This window comes from Spermophilus citellus (assembly GCF_964194105.1).
Source record: "Spermophilus citellus genome assembly, chromosome: 14".
In the NCBI taxonomy this organism is placed as follows: domain Eukaryota; kingdom Metazoa; phylum Chordata; class Mammalia; order Rodentia; family Sciuridae; genus Spermophilus; species Spermophilus citellus.
Genome location: NC_138194.1, coordinates 95917513 through 95942178, shown reverse-complemented (window position 1 = coordinate 95942178; position 24666 = coordinate 95917513). Strand labels below are relative to the sequence as shown.

Sequence of the window (24666 nt, the reverse complement as noted above, 5' to 3'; positions counted from 1 at the left end):
CTGTAGAAACTGAGTGTTTCAGAGAAAAGGGAAGTCTACCTGTAAGAATGCATCCTAGTGGGCTTTGAAGAATGGACAGGAATTCTCCAGAACGGTAAAACTAGACAAGTTGGCACAAACTGCAGGGAAAAGGCATGAGAAAAGTGGTCACAAGTAAGATCCTGGAGGATCCAGGGAACCCAGATGAGGAGCTGAATACATGCCAACGTTCAGAAGTCAGGTCCCTTCAGAAACTAGCTGTGAAGTTCCAGGCCTAGAAACTGGAAACTGAGTAAGAATCGCAGAAGACACTGACATGTATCTCTTTCTATGTGAAAGTCCCTCTTCTCCCTGTTTAACACATATCATCTCCTTGAATCCTTGCATGAGCAAGTACAATAGAATTACCCCTGTTCAGCAAATGAGGAAACTGAGACAATCACACAAAAGTAATCACAGAGGAAACTCAGTTCTTCCCTGAGGCTTTTTCTGCAAATAGCATGAATTTTAGTTTGTATCTCTCAGGAGATAGGACAAGGCCATTGAGCATGCTGAAAAAAAAATGTATGCAATTGTGATTGCAATTATGTAAATAAATTCATAAAAGAACCCCTGTCAGAGAAGATGCCAATATGATAGGGTGGTGACACCATGGGTGGCTTTTCTGTCTATTCTTTTAGTGGCTAAGTTGGCTGCTGCGGTTGTGTTACTTTCATAATAAAAACTGTGCTTCCATAAAAAATGAAAAGACTTTCACCCCAAGGCTCCAGAGTGGCCAATAAATGATTACGGATGACACAGGCAGAAAGAAACAAGAGAAGCTCCACACTGCCGGCCGCCTCTGCTTCCCTGAGAAGGGAGCAGAGAGGACGTCAGCTCATTTCCATGCAGTGGAACTCAGTGTACGGACCTCAGACCTGACCTCCGTCTCCCTTGCACACAGCGAGGGATGGACATTCCTGCTGTCCCAAATATGGAGTTAGTGCATGAGATGCTCTCAAAAAATAAAGGGAGAAACCAGACTCTAAATCACACTGGGCCACGTAGTAGCAAAGTCTTCACCTTTTTAAAAAAAATTTCATTTATTTATTTATTTATTTATTTATTTATTTATTTATTTATTTATTTAATCTTTCTGGTTAAAGGAAGAAAGTATACTGTGAAGATAGTAAGTTTTAACACCTCAATATCATTTACAGGTTGTATTTAGTGCCTCTCTCTCTAACTCCCTTTCCTTTCCTTTCTTTATTCCCTTTCTTTCTTAAATAAAAAATAAAAATTTAAAAAAAAAAAAGAACCAGCCCTGGCCTGAGAACATCAGGCAGACAACATTATGTGGTTATAATTGAGTTACAGTTTCTTTTTCTTATTACAGTATTTATTTTTTTGGTAATTTCCTCTTATTTATAGCAGTAATATAACATTTTCTTCAAAAATAAATATAAAAATAATATCTATTATATTAGAATATATTTCAAGCTCAAGAAGGACAACTTACTGTTGGTTCAGGTGGATAAAAAAAAAAGATGGAGAAAGCACCATAAAGTTTGAAGACCTGCAGCTATCTGGTATTTCCACTCCTGACCAGTTCTGAGACTCTGAGGGACACAAGAGCACCAGGAGCCTTGGTCCCTCGTGAGTCACCTGTCAATAGAGGAACCCACAGGGTGACATCCAAGACCCCACCCCCGACCTTTGCCACTAGGCTGCAGCTCCCCTTCCAGTACCCGGCCTCTGACAGCTCGGTGGTTTTGGTAAAGCCTGAACACCTCACCTAGATGGTCATAGCTCCTAAAACTTGGAATCTGGATGCCAGGTTACTCGCTGAGACTTTCTCCTGTTAATGTTCATCAGGGAATGGAAAGATTAAGGGGAAATCAGCCATTGTTGAGCACGGACTGTACGCATCAAACCTTTCATCTTGCTATGAAATGGGGGTTCAAGGAGGCTGCCATTTGCCCAGGGTCACACAGCTATGAAGCTGTATGATCTTGAGCAGGTGTTTTGACATTACTCAGTATAGACGGTGCCAAGCTTCTGAGATCGAAGACAAGATGTGGCAAGGAAGGAACCAGCTGGTGTGTGTCAGCACCCCTCCCCATTCCTACACGGGGTGGGGTGTGGATGCCTTCCATGCATCCCACCCCCATAATTTCTCAGTATCCTATGCACAGTAGGTGTTCAATACACGTCTGTCCATTGACTAGTCAAAAGCTACTGGAAAGAAGCAAGCAGATGAATTAACCCCCTCCCAGGTCAGCAACTCTGACTTACCACATATGAAATACTGCCATTCTACATGACTTAAATAGATATTTCTTCCCCACAAATGCAAGCAAAAAAAAATTAGCTGAGTTAATTTCCTGCCTCAGAAGAGATTTTGGTTGCTGTTAAGTGGTTGTGCAGGGGAATAAATTTCTAAGCAAATTAAAGTCTCCTTGATCAGCCTGGATGCCCTTGACTCTAACGCATGATACCATCTTGAACAAGTTAGTCCAGTTCCCCTCTCAGCTTCTACTTCTGTGAAAAATTATAGCAACCCTTTCCTCATCTACCAATCAGTATTTTTCAAAGGACAAAAGGAGGTGACCAGTGATCATAACTAAAAATGATTATTTAAATATTTCTATTGCATCATGTCCTTATAAGGTAAGATAAAGTGTACATATTACTCAGAAGCAGATAAGCAGACTGGTAGAAGTATTAGTGGCAGTTTTCCAGCTATGCAACCTTGGGCAAGTCATTTCACATCACCAAGTCTTTCTCTCATCAGCAAAATGATTAGAACAATTGCCGCTATCTCAAAGAAATTGATTTTTTTGTGACAACTAAGGAAGATGACAAATGTAACCTCCCATACCATGCCAGGAACACAGATAAAGAATGACTTCATTAGTTCTGTCTTCTGTTTGTTCGGCAAGTATTTATTGAGCACCTTCTATATGCCAGAAACGAGGCTAGGTTTAGGAGGTACCTCCGTGAATAAAACTGACAAATACCTGCACCCCCCATGGCAGATGGTGCCAGGACCTCTCTCTCTTCCTCGCAAGGTGCGTGGGCTGCCTGTGATATCTCTGGCCTCAGGTGGCTGCCAGTTGCTTGCTGGGAGGAAAGCCTTCTTTATTTTCTGTAATTAGTGCATGGGGAGATGGGCATGCTAGAGGATGGAGGGGGCTAGGATTTAAAGTCACGGCAGTTGGCCACCAGAGGTGCTTCTGAACATGCCCTTCCTCTCCATCCTCCATTGATGAAGTGGCAAGATGATCTGGGAAGGAAAACAGCGTTCCTGTAGTTCCTCCTCCAGTTGAAAATGGCACATTGGACTCAAGCTGCAAAATTTAGTTTTAAAAACTAAAATGTTTCCTGAGTAATAAACTCAGTAACAGAGCCAAGATGTTATTTTGAGGCCAGAGGGTCTAAAAGGCTATGGTTGGAAGTTAAATGAGAAAGGGGAGTGCCGGCATTAATTTCATCACCTTCTTTGTGTCAAAGGCTGTTCTTCCTGTTATTAAGTCACATCTCTAAATATAAACGACAACCCACGTTCTATTTTCCCAACAGAAAAACTGAGGCTCAGAGAATTGAAATGCCGTGTCCAAGATTACTCAGTTATTAGGAGGTAGAGCTCACACTCAAATTTGGTAATTGCTGTGTTGTATTTAGCTGAGGGGTCTTCTACAGTCAGTCTATAATTGGCCATATGTGAGGTCTGGACCATACACGTGAACTTGTCTTAAATGTCACATTTTCCTGCACATCAGTGCAAGGAGCAGCCATGTCATAGGCAAGTCACAGCACGGGGTAGGGTCCTCCAGATCCTGCCATCATCAGTTTCACTGATAATATCCAATGTTTCCTAGAGGGCTGACAACCTCTCTCCAGCTTCCTCCTGGAGATTACTTTGAGTCTCTCTCATTTTCTGGCCTGTACATCCTTCAACCAGTGGCTCTCATGAAATGAACTTTAATTCTGCAAGCATTGACCTGAGAGGTCCTTACAGAGATGTTAAATTCCCTCAAGCTCTCACTTGGCTTTTGTTTACCCATGTGTTAGAACATGGTCGATTCTATCTTCTTGGATTTAGCAACTTGCCAAAGAGAAGTGTGTTTGCAGGAGGCACCCTTCTGTGGAATTGAGAGAAACCAGAGGAAGGGCAGGAGCAGAGCATGGGCAGCCCTAGTTTCATAGGCATTTCCCAGGTCTATCTTCATCACAGGGTGGGGCTATGGAGGACAGTCTGATCCTCTAAATAGCATGAGGTAAGGGGCTATTACCTTCTTTGTAAGATGACAAAATTTTAGGTCCATCAGCTTGCCAGTCATTGGGTGACACTTCCTGGCCCTACCCAGGTCATTCCTGTCGTGTCCTTTCTTGGCCCTGCTCTGTTGTAGGAACAACTATGCAGCAGCCTTCAAAGCACTTTCTATTACACATTCTTCTCTCCCCTCCTCCATTCACGTGATTGCATTATGAGCTTCAAGGTTAGGACCCCAGCACATGGACACAGCTGGCTAGGCTGGAGAGGGCTGACCCCTAACCCAAACAGAGTCCATAGGATCTTCCCCCAAGAACTAGGTCTTGGACTCCAGAGATACCATCATCTGTCATTCTCTGTCTGGGAACTTGGAGTAGGACATGTTTGGGAAAAGTATTGGTTACCATTTTACCCAAAGAAGCCAAGGGACAAGAAAGGGTGGAATAGGGGGTAGAGAGCAAAAGAAGGAGAAGTGAATGTGCATGTGGCATAGGGAGGAGCACAAGAAAGAGGAGCAACTGAGCCTGGTCCTGGTAATACCTTGGACTCAGCATGGTCTTTCCGTGAGATGACCCGATTTTTCTTTGTTTTTATTTTAGTAATAAGTATCCCTAATTTCTTAGGAATCTTTCAATTTAATCTATTATTTTTAATCAAGAGATCGTAAATATTAAAACACAGACCCCCCCCCCCCAACAAACCACCCTGCTTCCAATTCCCACCCTTTTATCCTGTCTTAGGCTTCTGGGCCTGTGCTCCTGCTGCCCCCCAACCTGCACTGCCTTCCTGGCTGCCGTCAGCCAAGGCTCCTGCTCTTCTGTGCAGTCTTGCCTGTTGCCCATTGTGGTCCATGGGAGATGCAGCTGTCATTAAGTGCTGGAAACCGGGGCCAGACAGACTCTGACTTGGCATCCTGGCTGTGCTCACTAATGGCAGAACCTCAAGCCAATGAAATAATGAAGGTGTCTGATCCTGTTTCCTTGGCTACAAAACAGATGAAAATCCAGGTCCTGTCTTATAAAGTTTGGTAGGAGGGTCAGATGAGATGATGTATGCACAGCACTGAGCACAATGATACATAAGGAGTGCTTGGTACATCTCATTGTGTCACTGCCAGCACCCTCACCACGGCCATCATCACCACCACCACTATTACCATTACCACCATCACCATCACCACTACCATCACTACCATCACTACCACCATCACCATCACCACCACCATCACCATCACCATCACCATCACCATCACCATCACCATCACCACCACCATCACCATCACCATCACCATCACCATCACTACCACCATCACCATCACCACCACCATCACCATCACCATCACCATCACCACCACCATCACCATCACCATCACCATCACCATCACCATCACCACCACCATCACCATCACCATCACTACCACCATCACCATCACTACCACCATCACCATCACCATCACCATCACCACCACCATCACCATCACCATCACCATCACCATCACCATCACCATCACCATCACCATCACTACCACCATCACCATCACCATCACCACCACCATCACCATCACCATCACCATCACCATCACTACCACCATCACCATCACCACTACCATCACTACCACCATCACCATCACCACCACCATCACCATCACCATCACCATCACCATCACCATCACCATCACCACCACCATCACCATCACCATCACCATCACCATCACTACCACCATCACCATCACCACCACCATCACCATCACCATCACCATCACCACCACCATCACCATCACCATCACCATCACCACCACCATCACCATCACCATCACCATCACCATCACCATCACTACCACCATCACCATCACCACCACCATCACCATCACCATCACCACCATCACCAAAACCACTATTACCATTACCACCAGCACTCTCATCATCACCACCAGCACCATCACCACCACCATCACCAAAACCACTATTACCATCACCACCATCACCATCACCACCACCACCAGCACCACCATCACCACCATCACCACCACCATCACTAAAACCTCTACTACCATCACCATCATCACCACCACCATCACCAAAACCATTATTACTATCACCACCAGTACCATCATTTTCACCACTGGCACCATCAGCACCACCATCAGCACCACCATCAGGACCATCAACACCACCATCATCGATATTACTCTCCATATGTCACAAGAATTAACTGACCGTGTAAGGTTATTGTGATCACAGTATTTTTCCATTTCTGTCATTAGTTACCACAAACTTGATAGTTTAAAAATACTCTTTTGTCACAGTTCTACAGGTCAGTAGTCTAGGGATAGCAGGCTGGCCCCGTGCACAGGGTTTCATGAGCTGCATTCAAGGCTTTGGCCAGGCTGCATCCTCTCCTGAATCCTGCAACCCTCTCAGGTCCATTCAGATTCTTGGCAGAATTCAGTTGCTGTGGCTGAGGACTGAGGCACCTGTTTCCTTCCTGGGTGTCAGCCAGAGGTCTCTCTCAGCTCTTAGAAACCACCCACATTCCCAGCCATGTGTCCCCTTCATCTTCAGAGCCAGCAATGGAGAATCTCTCTTGTATCAAATCTCTCCCATGTTTCAAACCTCTTACTCCTCTCTTTTCCCTAGACTGAGATTTAAAGGGCTCCTATGATAAGGTCAGGCCCACTTAGGTAACGTTCTATTTCAAAATCAGCTGTGTCATATAAGGAAACCCAGTCTGGAGTGAAATCCACCATATTCACAGTCTTTGGAATTATGCAAGTGTAGGGATCTCAGAGACCACTTTGGAGTGCTGCAGCCACTATGGGCCTGTGAGGAGTGAACCTCCCAACTGAGGACCTGGTATCAGGCAGCTGGTAGACTAGCTTTGCCTAGTCCCACCATTGAATAATGCTCACAGTTGTTTTGTTGTTCTAATTATTAGCATTAATCTCAGTCATTCTCAGCCAGGCTTCTGTCCTCCTCCATGTCAACTCTACCACCTCTTCCACCTCTTCCTCTCTCTTCACTTATGGGAAAAGACATTCAAATCCCTCTAAGCTTCCAAAGATTTTGTGGCTGCTTTGTAGGTTTGAGTAGAACAGTCTGTCAGAGGTCACGGTTCAGCTGCCACCATTTGGGAAGCAGATGTCCTTTGGGAAAGGGTTTTCAAGGTGTTCACTCTCTGGTAGATTTGAATGTTTCCACATGAAAACAGTCGACCCTTTGCAATTGTGACTTTTGTAAAAGGACTCAGAAGACACTTCCCAGCAGTGACAGAGTCTGGAGGAGCTGAACAGATACTCTACACTCCTCTAGCTTTGCTCAGCCCCACCATGTTGGTGTGAGCGGCAGTGCAGAGGGAATCAGGCTGTTTGGTGAATAGGGCCAGAGAAGAAGCCCATTTATCCCCTGTTCCCTGGCAGGCCTTCTGCTGGGTTGTGAGACAGAGGTGTGAGGAAGCCAAGCGTGGAACCCACTCATGCCAAAAGCACATGCCAAGTGGGCTAGGCTGAGATGACACATAAGCCCATATATTACATGATCTCAGACAGAGTCAAGTGCTACCAAGAAATGAACGAGGTGATAACATGGAACGTGGCTTAGAGAGGTGCAAACTTCTTCCGATTGGTCAGGGGATTCCTTTCTAAGAAACTGATATATTGGCTGAGATCTAAATGATGCAGAGGAGCCAGCCCTTCAGAGACGTGTGAGTGTTCCAGGCACAGTGTCAAGCCCAGCAGAAGTCCTGGACTCGGGTTACTCCGTGGAATGACAGCTGGGCGGGTTCCAGTCACACAGGGCTTTGATGAAGTGTGTGTCGATCCAGGTACAGCGTGGAGGGTGAAGCCACTGGAGAGGATTGCAGAGGGACATGGTGGGATCCAACTTACATTTTCAAACGTCTTACAATTTATTGTTTCTTGGCGACCAGTATCCTTTTTTTTGGAGACATAATTCACATACTCTAAAAACTCATCATTTTAACTTGTACAATTCATTTGGCTTTTAGAACATTCGCAAGGTTGTACGATCATTGCCGCTAGATCTGATTTACTTTTTAATACGGTAACCTGATTGCAGTGCAGAGTAGACTGGATGAAATGAGGCTAGGAAGCCCCTTCAGTGGCCCAAGGGAGACTGGATGGGGCTGGATGGGACCACAGTGGTCCTGGGAAGAAATGGGTGGTCCTGAGGCTCCCAGTTTTCCAAATAGGGCCACCTGGTGTGCTGAGAGCGCAAGGGGTGAGGAGGGGCGGTTTGTTCTGGATCTGCCATTTATTAACTGCCTACAAATTGTTAAATTGGTCCAATCCTCAGCTTCCCAATCTGAAAAGAATATGAATATGAATATCCACTCTGTTTGTTGGTTGTGAAAATCAAATAAGCTACAAGGCTCATATCTAGATACATTGTGTGTTCCTCTGTGTCATTTTTCTTCCATTGTGAGATTTTCTGGGTTGAATCCTTTTGTCTTCCTGCCTCCTGCCTCTGCCCACTCTGGAAGGCAGCTCCACCTGGCAGTTGGCCACCCAGCTTCTGTTCAGGTTTTCCCAAGCCCCACCTGGAGAGTCCTTGGATGATCTGACTGGCCTTCCATCTTGCCCAGGAGAAAACTCTTCTTTCTGGTGGCACGTGGGTAGTACAGGTCTAACTCACAACACTGGCCACCACACTGTGTGGTTTTGTGCAGGTCACATCCCTCCCAGATTCTTGGAGGACATCAGTGTCCACCATAGGAAGCGAAGACTAAGTGAGACCTGAATACAAGGTATCAAAGGAGTCATGGGGCCTGTACAAATGTAGTCATTTGTGTTATTTTCTATCCATGAAGATGGAGTGGACTCATCTATGTACATGTTCCTGATCAGCACTGAGATGTGTGCACTTGGGAGAAAATTAATGGACACAGCCTTTATTTTAGGAGAACCACGTGTCTTGATTTGTCCAGGTCTGCTCTAGTCTCCACTAACTGTCCCAGCATAATTATTAATAGCTCCATCTTTCATTGTCAGAAGTGATCTGGTTTAGACAATAGATTAGTTGATCATTCAATTTATCCACTGCCTCATTTTCCCCACAGGTCAAATTAAACCTTTCCCTTTATTGTTTCAGCTGCAATACCCACATGATGACCATTTAAGAGTAATCTGGAGATCTTCAAGGGCGATTTTCTTTTTATTATTAAAGGAAGTTTTTTCTGCATATCCATCGTTGGAATCTAAGTCCTGTATAAGATGTGATTCCATTAGGAATGCATAAATATCAAATTTGTGTTATTTGACTATATTAGTGTTCTGTAAAATTTTAATAGCAGCAAACTTTTATTCCACATCTAGTGTCTAAAACAAAGGGGATGAGGTACCTGTTTAGGTTGGCAACTCTCTTTAAGCAGGAAAAAGAGTGATGTATTTGTGTGTGAGATGAATGGAGGAAAGCAGGGTACAGGTGTCTGCTCTTTCTTCCTACTGGCACTAAAAATCCAAGGTGGAAACTAAGTTTCCATTGGGCTTTGGGGGCAGTTCTCTAGGTGATTGATTAGCTTTGGGTTGATGCTAATGTTGATCCTACAGCTAAAATATAACCCCAAATGCATCCTCGGTGTACTAGCATTTCCACACACCCTGGCAGAACATCAAGGTCAAGCTGTCAACTAATGGGTAAACCTGGAATTTAGCATTTTCCACACCAGCACCTGAATCTACATGATTTTGTGAAAAGATAAATAGAATCTAGATTAGGAAGCAAAAGAAACTGAACACAGAAGAGAAGATTTGCTTCCAACAAAATCCAAATCAAGCCATAGAACATGCTTCCAGGTAATGCTTGGCGGGACTGATTTTGAAAACTTGACTTTCTCTTGTTAAATGAGGTTTTGCTTTAACTTTATTTAAATAGACTAGTCCCACCTCAGCTGGTGCCATGAGCAGAGCGTCCTAGTCTGGGAAAGGGTACTGTTAGTTGGGGTCACTTAGAGATGCATATATAATTTGGCTGAAAGACAGGATTTCATTTTTCTCATATGAGATACATGAGGCAGGCAGTTAGTGACATCTGTCTAGCGGTTCAACAGGGCAGGGCCAGTGTCTCAGTGACTGAGCCATGCCGGCCTTTCCTTCCGGTTGCTGTGTTATCTTCACGGAGCTCCCTGTCTGCACACATCCAATCCATGTACCAGGCAGAAGGAGGCACAGTAACGCTGTATAAGGAAAACCCCAAAGACTCCCTCATACACTTCATTAGCCAGAACAGTGCCATACAACCTCTCCAATCTACAAGGGAAGCTGGGAAAGTGAGTTTTGCTTTGTTCTTAATGAAATTGGGTCTTCACTAGGAAGGAAGGAAGGGCCAGCAGACGATCCTAATTGACTAAGAACACCTGACACGTGGGTAAATGTCAGTCATGATTTGTTCTTTGAATGTTTTGTTTTAGAAGTTGGGGAGTAAACATGGGCTGATCAGGTGTTCATTATGAATCCACTGGGTTGATTGTTCAAAGAAGTCAAAATGGTCACCAATACCCCTAAGGAATTTAGAATTAAGCCCTTAATTATTTGTAGTCCATATTACCTAGTAGAGTTCTAGGAGCATAGTAGACCATAAATGAGTTTAATAAAGAATTCTTCCACATGACAATTAGAAGAGAAAGTATAAAACCATTGACTATTAAATCCCCAGGTGTAAATCTACACCATACAAAGAATGGTCCACAGATGGGTTGCATTAGAAACATCTAGAAGCATGTCAGGCCCCACCACAGACCTGCTGAACAGGAATCTGACATTAACAAGATCCCCAGTGATCTGTGTGCATGTTGAGATGGAGAGGCTTTGCTCGTTACAGCATTGTTACGGCAACGTGTGAAATACCTTGCTCACATTTGCAGAAACAAGATGAGAGCCATGGACAAGAACAAAGGCAGACTTTCCTATGCACAGAGGGATGAGCATACTCCAAAGGGTCATTTGTCCATGATTTATATCTAGTTCTCTCCATTCCCTACTTGGGTGACCTTGACCACCTACTTAGTCTCTTCTGGAAATTCCTGGCATGGCAGTTGCTACTTCTCATAGAGGGGATGTGAGGGGCCATATATCCAAAGTGCCGAGCACACTGCCTGCTCAGTTGTGGGGCTCAATCAATGAAAATTTCTACTAATATCCAAAATTAGCACCATTATGCAACTATTGGGTTCGGGGCCTCTGATCCTGGGGATACACTAACAAGCATCATCGCTTGAAGGCATCATGCAAAAACTGAAGGGACCTGAAACTTGGCAGAGAATTGGGGTATGCATCAGTCAGCGCAGCCTGCTATAACAAAATACCACAGGCTGGGTGGCTTAAACAACAGACTTTTATTTTCTCACAGTTCTGGAGGCTGGAAATCAATGATCAAGTGCCAGCACCTTTGGTTTCTGGTAAGGATTCTTTTCCTGGCTTGTAGATGGCCACCTTTTCTCTGTTCTCACATGGTCTTTTCTCTGTGTGTGCATGGAGTGAAAGCCATCTCTGGTGTCCCTTCCTGCTTTCATCATGCCAATCCTTCAGGATTTAATCTCAATTATCTCCCTAAAGGTCCTATTGCTAGATGCAGCTACATTGGAGGTTATGTGGAAGCCTTGTCTTGGAGGTGGTGGTGGCACAATCGGGTCCTCAATAAGATGAGCACTAAAGTCAAAGGAAGGCCTAGCAAGGTGCCCACTCATCCCAGCGCCTGAGTGTCTGAGGGCTGCTGTGAGAAATCAGCCCATCAGGGCACCCGTAAGTGTGACTCCCTCACTGTTCCACTAGCCAGGATCGTGGAACCCAGAAGCAGGCAGGACCACTCTCTCTCTGACAGCTCAGGGGAGAACCTCAGGGGATCCTCCTGCTTTTGGGGCAGTCCTGAGGCTCACAGCTGCGTCATCCTGGTCTCGTGCTGCCTTCTCTCTGTGTCTTCTTATGGCTTTTCTTCTGTGTGTACGTGCCTCCATCCAAATTCCCCCTTCGTGTAAAGATACCATCATCTTGAAATGAGGTTCACCCAATGATCTCATTTTAACTGGATCACTTCTAAAAAGATCCTATCTCCAAACAAGGTCAGATACTGAAGTATTGGGAGTTGGGGCTTCCGAACCTATCTTTTTTGGCTGGGGATGCAATTCAAACCCTAACACAAAGCAAGGGCTCAAGGTGAGAAGTAGAAAGAATTCTGGAATGGAGAGGGGATTGATATTAAGAGAACAACCTTATGTTGGATCTGTGGACACAGCAAAATGTTCAAACAATCAAACACACAAAACCAGGTTTGGAAACAGCCAGCAAAATACAATGCCTCCTTTCCAAAAACTCGTGTGGCCAAGTCTTATAAGAACCATGTCGTCGTCTCATTGCTTAGTTGATGGTGGATTGGGATAAATTCATCTTCCTGCTCTCTGCAGAGAGAAATAATGTTCCAGGGTCCTGATTGAGTGGCAGGGAGACATGTTTTAAGGAAATTTCTATGACTTGATATGACAAGAGGTTGAGGACTCTCTTCCTCTCTCCCTCTCTCTCTCTCCCTCTCTCTCTTCCTCCCTCTCTCCCTCTCCCTCTCTCTCTCTCCCTCTCTCTCTTCCTCCCTCTCTCTCTTCCTCCCTCTCTCCCTCTCTCTCCCTCTCCCTCCCTCTCTCTCTCCCTCTCTCCCCCTCTCCCCCCTCCCCTCCCCCCCTCTCCCCCCCTCACTGCCTGGGCCGGTGGCAGCAGCAGTCTCTTTCTCAGCAGTGACAGGCTGAGAAAGCAGAAGATGAATTTGAGCTGGGTGTGGGTGTGACTTCTCCTTTCTCTTGGGAGGCTTCCTCTTGGATGGAAAGGAGCTGTTTGTATCCTGGTACAGGAAACAGAACAAGTGACAGTGAGTTTGCAGATGAGGACTTTACAGCCTCCAGGGATTCCTCCTACTAGGAGACCTGGGAAGGGGCCAATTTGGATGGTGGTTGGATCTGCCTAGGAGAGGCAGCTTGAGGGAGAAAATGGGGGCTACAGGAGCTTCTGTCACCTCTAAACAAATCCAAATGGCCCGGAGATAGAGAAACGCTATTGACAGGACTTCCTTCCCAGGTGCTCTGCCAGGACCCACCCTGCCTTTCCTTCCCAGAGCAGCAGGCCTGCCCTGGAAGTGGACCGTGGAAGGTACCACCTAGATGAGCTGTGCCTACAGCTCCGTCTCCTTGAGTCTCCTTCAGGAGATTGTGGCTTATCATTAGAGGCTTGGTCCACCCTGCCCAGGGCAGCTGTCTACAGGCTGTATTTTGCCCCATTTGCAGGGAGACTGTATCTAATCTTTTTCTTATTTAGTGAAAGAAAAAACACTCCCCTTGAAAGATTTAGGGGTGTGCCTCCATCCCGTTTCTTGTTTTGAATGCCCCGATCTATGCATTCTCTTGTTTTTACTGGCTGCCTGGCTCTAGATCAGACTGTTAGGAGTCTGGGCCTATGGGTGCTGACTGGACATTGTCACTGAGAAAGGGACCCACGGACACTGTGGACACAACATTCAGAGTTGAATTCAGCTCTCTTGCAGACAGTGTGGTGCATCAAATTTAGGGAGAGGCACCCACCAGCCATGCCACCCCAAGCCCTGCCAGCTTTGACTTTCCCTCCTCCCTGTTGGAGTCACAAATTCAAGCTGAGTTCAGGTCCTCTCTGCATTGCAGGTGGGCCTCCCCACCAGCTGCTCTGCACAGCCACCATCTTGACAGAATCACTCAGCCACATTCTCCTAGGAAGAACCTCACTAACAACGCCTTCATGCCACTCTCTACCACATCAGGAAGGCCTTTATGAAGCATAGATGTGATCATGGCTGCACCTGCTCTCCCAGTGGAATGCCCTCCAGTGGCCTCTCTCTGCAAGACATGTGCTCAACTCCTAATGGATAGGGACTCTGGGACCTGGCCCCCCGCTGCCTGGCTTCATCTTATGGAACTCCCTTCCCCTCCTCTTTGCCTACCTCTTATTCACTCCTTTTGAGCGTCAGCAGAGAAGACACCTCTGGAGCAAGACTTCCAAGCTCCCTCAGGATGGGACAAGTGCCTTCTTCTAGAACTGCCCAGTTATCCTTCTGTAGACCTTGAAGATAGTGGACTAAAAACAATAACAAAAGTAAAAGATACACTTTGAGCGTTCACTCTGTTCTAGTCATTTTTCTAAGCACCTCCAACAACTCTCTGAGGCAGGAAAGCCAGGACTATTTCTTCTGCCATTATGTGTCATCCATGCCAAACGCGACCGCAAGGTAGGTGTGATGGCTCCGTCTCTGTCTCTCCAACTATACAGCCACACAGTCTTCACATACGAATGAACAGATAGACAGATTAGAAAGTGAACTATTCAGTGTCATTGTCCCCCTAATCATTTTGCTCAATGGCATTATTCATCTGTAGTCACTTTGACAGCTGACTACTTTGGGTTATTGAAAAGAAAAAGTCCACTGGTTGGTTGAGCAATCGTGTGCACTTGATTTGTATGTGTCAGTCGGCTTTTCATTGTTGTGACAAATACCTGAGAAGAACGATTTAGGGGAGGAAAGTTCATTTTGTCTCATGGTTTTAGAGGTTGCTGCCCATGGTCAGCCAGCTAGCTTCCCTGCTTTGGACCTGAATTGAGGCAGAACACCACGGTAGAGTTGGGTAGCAGAAAGAGAGACAGAGAGAGGGAGAGAGGGAGGAAGGAAGTGAGAAGCCAGAGACAAGATAAAATCCCTGAAGGACATGCCCCAGTGAACCACTCCCGCCAACCATGCCCCAACCATTTCCACCAGCTCCCAGGAGACCATCACATGGATTCATTAACTGATGCATCTAGAGTCCTCATATCTAGTCATTTTCCCACAGCCTCACCTCTTGGTTGCATTGGGAACCAAGCCCTCAACATGAGACTTTGAGGGACTCCCCACATCCAAACCGTAACATTATGCAAATCAAAAATGTCTACCCACTGTGGGCAATTCAGCAACCTACGGTAACACTGACCCCCGCTGGTCTCTGACACCTGCCCCTGCTTCATGAGTGCTGGCCCTGTCCAGCCCGAGAGCTCACTGAGAAGTTAGGAGCAATCTTCACCAAAAGGCTGGAATGTTCTAATACTAAGATATAAAATAAAACCAAACAATAAATGCTGGGAGTTTAAGAACATGGTTATGACATATAAGCATCCTTCCTCTTTCTCCTCCTTCCTTTCTCCTCTTCTTTCTTCTCCAGCTGTCACACTCATCATCATCATCCTTAGCAGCAGCAGCAGCAGAAGCCAGTTGTGGCTCTGGCCAGGCTTCTGGCTTCTGCTGACAGCGATGCCCTTTGTCTCTCTCCCGCCAGGGACCTTCTGGAAATGCTGATGCAGTCTGCTCTATTAGACCCGTGAAATTAGAGCACCAAACACACACCACAGCCTTTCACGTGAAAGTTTTCTATCACAGGACTAAAATCTTCTGTAGATTACCTGCTCCAAAGTCTGTCAGCAGAGAGCTGGCTGCTCATGGCCGGCTCTTCTCTGCCCTGAGGCCAGCAGAGGCTCCTAATTCCAAGCCCCACGCCCCTCCAGGTTGCTGTGCCTGTCATTTCACTGAAACACTGTATTTACACACATTCACTGGGGTCTGTTCCACCTTTTATTTGTCCCAAGCCGAAGCCTTCTCCTTATAACCCTTCATAGCCATTGTTACCCTCTGCCATTGTCCCTGGTTAAAGTGCTTAGTAGCCTCTGTGTGGGACATGTCATTTCACATAGCACTTCCCCTGGAAAGTCAGCCCTTTGAATGTTTCTTAATTTCTCTGAGCCTAAGCATTATCTGAAAAATTGGTACAGTCACACCATCTTCGCAGAACTGAGGTGTGCAGAGGAGTCTAGGACATGACAGGTACTCAGTATGGAGGAGTCACCTCTTCCCATCAGCCATGATTCTTCCACTGTGTGTCTCATCTGAGGCCATGGGAACTCATGAGTGCCATTTCCTCCACTCACATTTCATGGATAGAACAAGTCACATGGTAAGTGTGACATTCAGAGATCAAGGAAGGCATTGCAAGACATAGGGGTGGGTTCCCAGTCTTCTTGTAGAGAAATAGAGGCATAGGAATGTTAGTATAATCTGGTGCACATAATATTAAAGTCTCGCACAAAACCAGTTACAATGGAGTTGGGGAAATGAGAAGCCTCCTTCTAACACCACAAAAGGCTGAGGTTAAGGACCACTCCTTGTGACCATTGGGAACAAAAACATTTATTGAATACCTACTGTATGCCAGATACTGGACTAAGGATTTGGGGCTATTTTGTCTCATTTTTTAAAATTTATTTATTGACTGGAGAGGTCAGTAAAAACAAATTATTTTTATAGTCTCAAAAAAATACTGAACATACATAAAAATAGCAAATGCTTGGGACTTGAAAGGTTAGGAGGCCATCCTCTCTTAATAGGGTTGATGTGTTGGGATGAGAGATACTGGTACAAGATGAGTTGGCTACTTTATGTCTTCTTTGGAAAAATGCCCTTTCGTGTTTTTATCTATTATTGAATTGCGTGAGTGAGTTCCTTTCATATTTTGGATATTAACCCCTGATAAGTGTCCATCTACTAGTGAATGGATACTATGGCATATTGTTTGTCCTTAAAAAAGGAGAGACTGCCATTTGGAACAACATGAATGTACCTGCAGGACAACAGGCTAAGTTCAATAAGCCAGACACAGGAAAAGATACTGCATCATTTCATTCGAACTTGGAATCCCCCCAAATTAAAAATGAACAAGCAGAAAGAGAGAAGACAATGCAGGAGGAGGAGATGGGGAGACGTAGGTCAAAGGGTACAGACTTGCTGCCATGAGGATGCACACATCTGGAGATCTAATGGACAGCTCGAGGACTGGGGTCAGCAATACAGCCCTGTATCCCAGATGTTTTCTAAGAGGAGATTTCAGATGTTCTCACCATACACACAAAAATGGAAACTGTCAAAAGTGATGGATAGGTTAATCTGGTTAACCCTGGTAGTCATTTCACTATGCATATGAGTATCAAAACAACATGTTGGAAACCTTCAATAAATGCATATAAAATAAAAAAATTTAAAAAATGAATAAAATTAACAAGACCATGCAAGTGAGTGGTGTTTTGAGGTCTGGGGTTCATTGCAATCTAAGATGTGGAGAAATCTCCAAATATAGGAGTGAGGAAGGAAGGAAGCCTAGGTGAACTGTGGCTTCTTGGCTAGAACCCCAGAAGAGCACCATTGATGTCCTCATGACCTCTGTGGTAGAGATGCCCTCACACAGGTCCACTGATGGCAGTCAGCTCTGCCACAGGCTCGGGTTTCCACAGGGCACCAGGCTGTGATAACAAAGTAACACATGCTGGGGGCTTAGACAACAGAAACTCATTTCTCACAGTTCTGGAGGCTGGAAGTCCAAGATCAAGGTGTTGGCAGGGTTGGTTTCTCCTGAGGATGCTCTCCCGGGCTTGCAGATGGCCACCTCCTCGCTGTGTCCTCACATGGTCTTTCCTCTGTGCACATGAACTCCTGGAGTCTCTTTTTGTCTTCTTTCCTTATAAGGACCCTAGCCTTATTACACTAGGACTCACCCTAATGCCCGCACTTTAACTTACTTTTCAAAGCGCCTATCTCCAAACACAGTCACATTCAAAGGTACTGAAGGTTAGTTAATGGTGCAAGATAAGTTTTGGGAAAGGGTAGAATACAACCCATAATAGCACCCAAACAGCTCTATCTCAAAAAGCAGAAATGAGATCGAAGTAGAATGGAAACAGGGAAAAAGGAAAAACATTCTTGGAAAGTCTAGAAAGAATTCACAGAAGAAGTGAGAATTGAACTAAGATTTGGACTTTGATTAATTTTGACAATGAGAGTGGGGAAAGAGACATGGAAGAGAGGAAAGAGCATGTGCAAAGTCACAGAAGGTGAACGTCTCTAGAAATGTGAGTCCAGCAGGACTAGAGCTCCTGATACAGAGGTCGGGGAGTCGGGGGGATGCAGAGTACCTTGAGGCCAGGTTCAAAGGGCCTCTATGACTTTGTTCTGTAAGGTCTGAGGGGGCACAGATGGGTCTTAGTGGAAGGAATCAGGAACACTGAAAGACCTGGTAGGAGCAAGGTATGTTTTAGGGACTTGACTCTATATTGACTGTATGAGCCACTGCTTTCTCTGTGACCATAGCCAAGTGACTTAACACCTCTTGAGATTCAGTTTTGTATTCTGAAAAATAAAGTCCATGTTACTTTTCTCTAAGGATGCTGTGGTGATTCAATAGGGTAATGGATGTGAAGTTTCCAAATCCTCCTATAAGTGTTAGTTATTTTTATCTCTCAGAGACAGCTGCCAAAATGTGGACACAAGATGTCCCCCCTTCTGGCTCCTATTCATTGATTTGGTCTTGGCGGGATGTTGAGACCTGTTTTTCTCTGCCCAGTCACACACTGAGGCTCCAGGAACTCATTCATATTGGACTCCTTGCTGTCTTCCTAGGGTGAACACCTGTGAGCCTCAATCTGCCTCTTTTTACCTTTCTGCAAAATAGTAGGACGTTTAATAGCTTCATCTCACATCTGTTCAAGCACCACACCATGCTGTCTTTCTTGGACAGTATTGCATATTGGGGCTTGGCCACATCTCCGTCCCTTCATCTGTTTTAAAGATAGCCAGCACCATGACTCCTCAAACCTCCCCGACTTGCACATCATACATGACCTTTTCCACCAGCGATGGATGCGAACACTCTCCAGTGTGATGTTTCACTCTCCTGTGTGTGGTCTCATCAGTACTGTATTAATATCCTCCATAAATATTGTTTGCATAGGAATGCAGAGTTCTGGCTGGGGAGCAGGCTTCAAGGCAATATGTCTCATGGCCCTGGATGCTTGACTCTCCTGGCTTCTGACAGGTGACAGGAAGTGCATCCCTTCATTGCTACCTGGGATTCTTGGTTGCGGGCAGCTGCTTTAGGCTGTTGGCCTGGACTCTCTTGCCTGTGATGTGCTGGGGATGTGTTATAACTTCTCTCAAAGAGTCCTGATTTGAAGCATTTGCCATTTCCTGTTTTGCAAATACTCCCACTATTGCTGATTTCAAACTACAATGTGAAGTGATGGATTTGGAAGAGGAATTTGCAATAGGCTCTTGAGAGGTGATCTAAGCAGGCTCCAGCACATCATTGTCACCCAGTTTCCTCCACAGGTAAGCAGGGTGTTATGGTATAAGCATGGTTTGTCCCCCAAAATTTATTCCAATTGCTCCCAAAGTTTCACATCAATGGTGTGAAGAAGATGGAAACTTGGTCTAGTGTGGCATTAAGTGGTGGAACCTCTGTGAACTGATTAGATTAGGTCATTAGGGTAGAGCTCCTGTGATTGAATCCTGGTGACTTTATAAGGAGAGGGAAAGAGACCAGACCCAGAGAGATACACAGATACTCCTGCCATGATGTGCTGTAGCCAGTGGTTGGGGAATCCTCACCAGAGCCTACACCCTGTTGCTTGGATTTCTGTTTCCAAAACCATGGGCCAGAATAAGCCTCTTTTCTTTACAAGGAGCCCACCTCAAGTGTTTCATTATAGTAATAAAATGGTGACTGCTACACAGGATAAAGGGCTTCCATGTTATTCTAGCCCTGTCCTCGATTTCATGTACTCATCCTACCATGCACCTGTTCCCACTGCTTCTGTAGACTTTTTAGAAGAATCTGGAGCTTTCCTCTACCTCCCCAGCCATGATCTTCCTCTCCTTGCCTGAAGATTATTCCAGTGATTCTAGTAGATGAACTTCCTGACTCCCCTTGAGTTCTTTCAACTCTAAGCATGCAGTGTCCTCTACCTCTGAGCAGGGACTCAGCACTAACTACTTTGGCACTGGTTTCATCACACTCCTCTTAGAACTGAGAGAATATTTTAAAAGTTCTTTTCATTTGGTTACAACATTTCTCCCATTGCTACCAATACAATGCCGTTTTTCCTCTTCTCCTATTGAACAAGTCCTGCAGGGAATTGTTTCTGAATCTCTCCCTATCTTGCAAAAGGGGTCAAACTAGTGGTCCCATTCTGTCTTCAGTCTTAACCATAAAAGCTCAATTAATACTGCTTTCTCTTATAAATTGTAAGCACACAGTTGGGAAGGACCCAGTCTGCTAAGGAGATTCACCTTCAGAAGAAACCTCCCTCGCTCTCTCCTTGCCTTCTTCCCTCCCTTCCTGCCTTCCTCCCTCTCTACGCAGTTGCCTGAATTGCTATTATGTAACTGATGCCAAGAACAACAGATTCCAGTGACAGAATGAAAATTAGAGCATTCTTGAGAGCTCAAAAACTATCCAAATCCAGGTATTCAAGTTGTGTGGACTACAGAATAGGCTTATTTTTCAACCAGGTAGAAAAAGAATCACCCTGTTTCCTTTGACTTAATGAGCTACAATGAATCTAATTTTCACACCATACAGGGGTGGAGAGGATAACAAAATGGGAGAGATGGCTTGAGCTTGGCTCTTGAGGGTACACTTAGGTTCCTGTTCCTCCAGGAAAGGTGCATCAGACCCCATTCATTGAGGCCAATTAACAGGGGGCCAGTCAGAATTAGGCAGAAGCAAGGTAGAATCTTCTTCAAGGTAATATTCTTCAAGGGCATGAAGCACTCACTCTCTACCCCAAAAGGCAGGCCTAACGTCTATCAGCCTGAGCTCAAGTTAATCAATCAAAATTAAAATTTAAAAAGCAATTTATCCTGTGTCTGTATTTTAATTATGGGCCATCTACATTACTTTCTGAAAAGATGCAAATGTAAAGTTTAAATCAATAAATTAGATCCATTTGTAAACAAAATATTACTCTGGAGCCTAGATTTATTACTGGATTTTAATAATTCATTTTTCTGCTTACCAAACATTTATTCAACACCTGCTCGGTGCCAGGCATTGTGCTCCCTACTGAAGAATCAAAAGTCAACAAGAACAGGGTGCAGTGTCACACACCTGAAATTCCAGCGGCTTCGGAGGCTGAGGCAGGAGGATGATGAGTTCAAAGTCAGCTTCAGCAGCATAGAGAGACCCTAAGCAACTCAGTGTGGCCCAGTCTCTAAATAAAAATTTTTTTAAAAGTTGAGGATGTGACCAAGAGGTTAAGCGCCCCTTTGTTCAATCCCCAGTACCAAATAAATAAATAAATAAATAAATAAAAACTTGCAAGACCCTGACCTCTCTTAAGTATGTAGCCACTGGCAGCTTTGAAATCTCCCAGAGTTTATAAAAGTTCCAGAGGAGAGCCACTGCACTCCGAGAATACCAAAGCCTGTTGGGAAGAGTCCCCAGATGTGCATCTTGAAATGCAAAGGGCCTGCACATCAGGTCATGCCCATGCAGTCCCTGTCATTCATCATGAAGGATGATACTAGTACTCACTTTGTGTTGTCCCTGTGATTGTCTTGGGTTGAGACCAAGGCACTATAGCTCCTAATAATTTAATTTAACTAATACAAAATGATAGTCCCATTGGGAAAATATGCTGACCTCAAATTCCACCACTTCAGGAGCTGCCCCTGTCCTCCTGTGGGACAGCCAGTTCCTGGAGGAGAAGCCGGGCCTCCTTCCTACACCTGGCAGATGGCTTCTTAGCAGGTCCTAGGAAATCATCTTCCCTCCCTCCCTCCCTCCCTTCCTCCCTGCTGAGAAGTCACTTAGTCATCATTATCTGTAGTATCTTTATTTTGTAAGTTTTGTTGAATGTATCAGTTTACACATTTGGTGTGCATGAATGAATAGAAAAGCCCTTTTTCTAAGGGACACACACTCTGTCCTTTTTTTTTTTTTTTTTTATAATGAGAGCAATTAAGATTAGAGAAGGGAGGAAGAGCAGGAAGAAAAGACTAGCAATAAACAGAGACATGAAGGGGGAGGGAAAGGGAAAGAAAATGGGAATTACACTCTGTCCTTTGATGAGACAAGCAGGAATGGTTATTGATATGCCGTGGCTTTAGCCAAGTGTTTGTCAATTTCCAATTGTTCCTGCTCCACTTTCATCCCCTCTGTCACATCCACGCTGGTATTGATTGTATGTTTTCCTCTTTAAGTAAACTCCCTGGCTCTTGCTCACATAAATCTAGCCCTATCCTAAGCAATGCTGTGTAAATGTACTCAATTGTATTTTTCAAATCCTCATTCAACATATAACCGACAAAGACTAGAAATGTCCCTTTCTTTCCTTCCCACATGTGGCCTCCACACTGTGTGAAGGATGCCTCCCACCACCCCTGATGCTCAGTTCAGATTTTAAGCTCCTCTACCTATGGCAAGGCTTTCTCCTCCAACAGGATGCCCTCTGTACCCAGACTTAAAGACAGCTTTCCCTGTGTATGGGCCTTGCTTCTCTTGGAATCCTCTTGGAATATTATCATCTTACCCAGCCCAAAGCCCTCTTGAATACCTTCCCTCTCCCTAAGTGCACTCTGACCTCTCCCTTCTTGGGATATACTAGACTAGACGGTGTAAGCAATTCTCCATCAAGTATCTGCTGTCTTCTCCAGGAGCGACAGGCTGCTCTTTAATAAATACTCTTGTTAGATGAGGAGCTGCTTCAGAAAACACTCTAAGTCCAAATCCAAATCAAAGACAGCTTTATTTACCTGGCCAGGGACTGTCAACCACCCATAGAGACTGAAACTTTGTGGAAGAACAGCAATTTCCAGGCCTGTGTCTTGGGAATTTAAGGATGAAAACCATAACTCAGGGTCTTTTCTCAATGTCATGCAAGAAGGTCAATCACAGAAGCCAAAACAGTAGTTAGCAGGATCCATGAGCCTGAAGCAGGACTGGAACTTTCCAGTTAGCAAGCAAGCAAGCTACAGAAGCTAAAAAAGAAGTTAACTTGCAACTCAGTTAACAGCATCTTGGGTCTGAGCAGGTGCTAGACAACCATATCATTAGTTTGAACAGGTGGTTAGTGGGGGTGAGAATCCATTTCAAAGTCTTGGGTCACCCAGACCACCATATCCTGAGTACATTTTGAGTATGAATACATTTTGTGGGATACAAAGTACAGGAAACAATATATTATAAGAAAACGGCTTTCATTTCAGTTTCTCAGAAACAACTCTTATAACCATTCTTTTTTTATAGAAGATAGCAAATTGGAGTCTTAGGCCTGTCTATGACAGTTCTTACTTTATAATTATCTTATTTCATTTATCAAAATTTTATATCTATAATCTATATTTTTTAATGAGATAGAGAATTTTTTTTGATAGAGAATTTTTTTAATATTTATTTTTAGTTTTCAGCGGACACAACATCTCTGTTTGTATGTGGTGCTGAGGATCGAACCCGGGCCGCACCCATGCCAGGCGAGCGCGCTACCGCTTGAGCCACATCCCCAGCCCTATAATCTATAGTTTTTACTAATCTATAACTTAGACTCTCATTGATTTTATTGATTAGTTTACACCACGACATACTCAAGGAATGTGCAGCCACCTCTGCACATCTGTTTTCTAGCCACTTGTCCTAGACGGCTTTGACACCAATGGGCCAATGTGGAAACTCCTCATTTTAGGTATCATTGTTTGCTTGTGCGAACTTGATAAACAGGGGCACATTTTAAGTGGACTTTGTGATTTAGGGAAGGATTCATCTAGTCACAAAGTGGAGATGGGTTTTAAGTCATCAATATTTTTAAAAATATTATACTTTGGGGAAAAAAAGCCACCAGCTCATGGCCCTGTGTGCTCATGCTGGTCAGCCCAGGCATCCACTCTATCAGGTCCTGAGAGTCAGCTTATGTCAATCATGGTGTCTTCAAGATTCTTCCACTTTTGAGAAGCTGGTGGCAGCTGCAATCAATGTTGTTTATCTATCTCTAACTGTCCCCAAGCTCAGGGTCTCATGTCCAAGCAACCAACCTCGCCTGTGGCAGGCTGCTTATGAAAACAAGCCCAGTGTCTGCACGTCTCTGCTCTGCTCCATGCTCAGAATGGCAGGGGGCAGATTTGGAGGAGGCGTGCAGATGTGAGTATTTTGCTCTTAGCTAATAAATGAATTCACCTAGTGGATCCCTGTGAAGAAATATCTGACAAAGAAAGAGTGTTGCTTATGAGGAGTGATGTGTTACAATGGAGAAAGCACCAGAGATCCAAGGAAATGTCCATGGTCTTAGGGATGCATGCTTGGTCACAGTTGTCCTGGGGGAACCTCAAGAATGGGTTTGACCTCTCTGAGCCTCATTTTTCTCATTTTCAAAATAAAAGTCGATTAAGTTGGTCAGATGAATTCTTAATTTAATTTAGCAGCAGGATCTTCTTTTTTCTTTTTAATTAAATTTTGTGCTGCACTATCTACAGAAGATCAAAACAAAGATGCTCTGGGTAAAGGAAATGAGAGGCAAAGCAAGGGGTTTGTGGCTGGCTCTTGCTTGAAGGAGCCTAAAAACTAGAGCAACA

At 44.7% G+C, this 24666-nt stretch overlaps 1 protein-coding gene across 1 annotated transcript in view; it reads left to right on the top strand.

Moving 5' to 3' along the window:
• The window catches only part of KCNQ3 (potassium voltage-gated channel subfamily Q member 3), a gene marked incomplete at its 3' end in the record, with an annotated part of 315551 nt that overhangs the window by 223029 nt on the left and 67856 nt on the right, over positions 1-24666 (top strand). The window lies entirely within an intron of this gene.